We start from the raw sequence: 2,902 nt of genomic DNA, 5'->3' as shown, positions 1-2,902 counted from the left end.
TGAATGAACACCAGCCTTCTCTTTCCATTTCCTGGCTAGGTACCATGTGACCAGCTGCCTCACCTTCATGCTGTTGTACTTACTTCTCCCATGATGAACTGTACTCTCAAACTTTGCCATGACAAACTCTTCTCTTACTTTCTAAGGTTAAAGTCAGATATTTGCCACAGCAACAAAATACTCACCTAATCAAGAGTTAGAAGTTATTATTGCTAGAAGAATGGATGCTTAGATCTGTCCTCACAGATTATAGGCATGTGATTGATCAGGGCTAGCCTTTTCTCACTAGCCTTAAAATATGTAAGAGCTTCCTAACTGTATCAAGAATTATTTAAAAAGTAAATGCCACCAGATTTGCAGAACTACACTGATGATATTGAAAGCACTAGGAAGTCGTGTTGTTAGTTCAAGGATTGGGCACACCAAGAGCAATGACTTCACTGATATCTCGATTTTCATTTCTCTGTAGTTTTGACCTCTTATCAGGAGCTAGCCTAGAAAGATTCCAGTCCTGCAGCCTCTCCTTGCACCTGTCATGACGGATTTCATCTCTTTCATGGGACTCTCCGTCCTCTTTTTCCACATAGGTTTTGATCCCAGCTCTCCTTTCTCTGGCTTTCTGGACCATTTATCTAAGTTTCTCTTCGTGTTTCGCCTTTTCTTTTTGAGCCATCTTTCTCGCTAGTTGGGCTCGCATTTCCACCGCTTCTCCAGCCTTCCATTCAGCAATGTATAGTGCTTCAGCCAGTTTGACAAAGTTTTCACTTATGTGGACAGTCTGAAGTCCTCTTCCATCAGAAGCCTCCCGTTTATCCAGTGGTATTATATAACCCTTCGAGTTCTTCCACTTGGATACACATGGCGGGATCTTCCACTTTTTCTGTTCCTCTACACTCATCTTCCGAGGAGGAGAGTGCATTAGAGGTACAGGAGGAGACGGAGGCCCTCGGGAATTTTCTTATTAATCCTGAATTTTGGAGGCTCCATTGGGTCTTTCTGCCTTTCAATAATCCGAATAACCCTCTGTTTAGCTCCCAAATTTAATGTTTTTGCTTGTTGAGATGGCGTGTACTGGATATACAGAGCAGGAGGCAGGTTCTCAGCTGCATGAACAGGCTTGGCCCCAGCAATCTTCTTTGATATTATCTTCTCCAAGGCTAGTCTTGTCCTTTCTGTAATTTCTTTAACCATCTCCTCATCAGGCCTTTGCAGTTCTGAGTCATGTGGATTCATAACCTCCTTTGGAACAAGGTCAGTATATTTGCTATAAATGACCTTGTCTTTGGAATGTCCCTGTCTAGCAATTGTGTCATATTTAATTTTACCTTCCTGATCCAAATGAATGGGCAGAGCACTGGACACTTCTTTTATGTTGCCCCATATCCAGAGGATACTAGGCCACATGGATTTCAGGGAGAGCACCTCCATCTCCAAAATCCTCCAGCAACTGTGTAATCCAGCCTTTCCTGTATCCATATGAGGGAGGCTCCCTTCAACAGGAATCCAGAGAGGTCTGCAGTGATTTCTGAGATCTTGCCCTTTCTTCATCTTCAAGTTGATCCTGAGATAGCTGAGTAGGTGCAGGTAAAAAGCTGGTGAGCATCAACTTCTTCTGCATCTTGAAGAGCAAATCACAGCTTCCAGAGGGCAAGTCTTTCCCACAATGAGGAACACAATGGAAAAAATGCTCAGTGCACAGGTGCCCTGACAGAACAATTTTTAGGCTTTGCAGTTCTTTGAGGTGAAATTGTGGCAGCCACCCTGAAAGGGGGGGAGAGATGAAAGGGAGACGGAGGGCAAGAAGAGATGAAGCCAAGACAAAGGTCTCTGATCATGGCTCCAAGTCGTGCTGGTAAACAGTAGGTAACTGATACATAGTAGAAAAGTGAGCAATGCAACTATTGCTGCATTATCATAGAAAAGACCTGTATGATTACGCTCATGAAAGAATATCTTCACTGGATTCTCTAAACCCATATGTCACTTAGGTATAAGTCACCCCACAGGTAACACCCTGCTTTGCTCACTGCAGGAACTCCGATTATTTGTTAAGCCACCCTTTACCACAACAGGTGGAAGAAGTTAACCATCATACCCGGTGCTTCTGTATGTCCATTGTTAAATCTTGACAGACAATATGTTTCAAGATTTCTAGTGTCTTATTTTCCTCGGGTGTAGATGGATTTTATGATTTTATTTATTTTGGGGAAATGCATATAAGATATTTTCACGGTTTTCATTTTCCTCCCCTGACTCCTCACAGATCCTCTTCTATCCCCTTATCCACACAACTTCATGTTCCACTGCCTCTCTTTACTACCTCATAACAACATGGAGTCCAATCTGTATTGGCAATTGCTTCTAAGCGTAGAGCCTGCTCTGGAATGTAGACAATAAACCAAGTGCTACTCCATTGAATGAAACTGACTTTTTCTCACCCACCAGCAATCTTATGCCAGTAGCCCCTTGGCTAGGTATGGGACTCCACTCTTCTGTGTTGGAAGTTTGTTTGCCATGAGTTTGTACAGATCTTGTATGTACTGTCTCAGTCTCTATGGGCTTGTATGTGCATGTTGTACATGGAAAACATTGTTTCTTTAAATTCATTGATCACATCTAGATCTAACACTTTTCTACTTCCCCATTCCACAGCAATCCCCAAGTCTTGAGAGGACAGGGTGTAATAGTAGGTTCCACTTATGTCTGAGCAATCTGAGCCCTCTTAATCTCTGAACCTTGGCCAGATTTGGGGATCTGGGTTGGTCACCTTCTACTGTATATAGAAACTTCTGTCAAGATTGAGAGATGACTATGGGTATAATGTTAAGTCACTAGGAGACAACTTAATACTATGTCCATTTGGAAAAATTATAATAATCAGTTCTCCTGTGGGCCTATAATA

General features: G+C 42.5%; 1 pseudogene; it reads right to left on the bottom strand.

Moving 5' to 3' along the window:
* Positions 1-385: 385 nt before the first annotated feature.
* On the bottom strand, positions 386-1,618 carry LOC114625896 (annotated as a pseudogene).
* Positions 1,619-2,902: the final 1,284 nt, after the last annotated feature.

Source organism: Grammomys surdaster, unplaced genomic scaffold (genome assembly GCF_004785775.1).
Source record: "Grammomys surdaster isolate TR1022 unplaced genomic scaffold, NIH_TR_1.0 224, whole genome shotgun sequence".
In the NCBI taxonomy this organism is placed as follows: domain Eukaryota; kingdom Metazoa; phylum Chordata; class Mammalia; order Rodentia; family Muridae; genus Grammomys; species Grammomys surdaster.
This window is presented reverse-complemented; position numbering and strand designations above follow the sequence as displayed.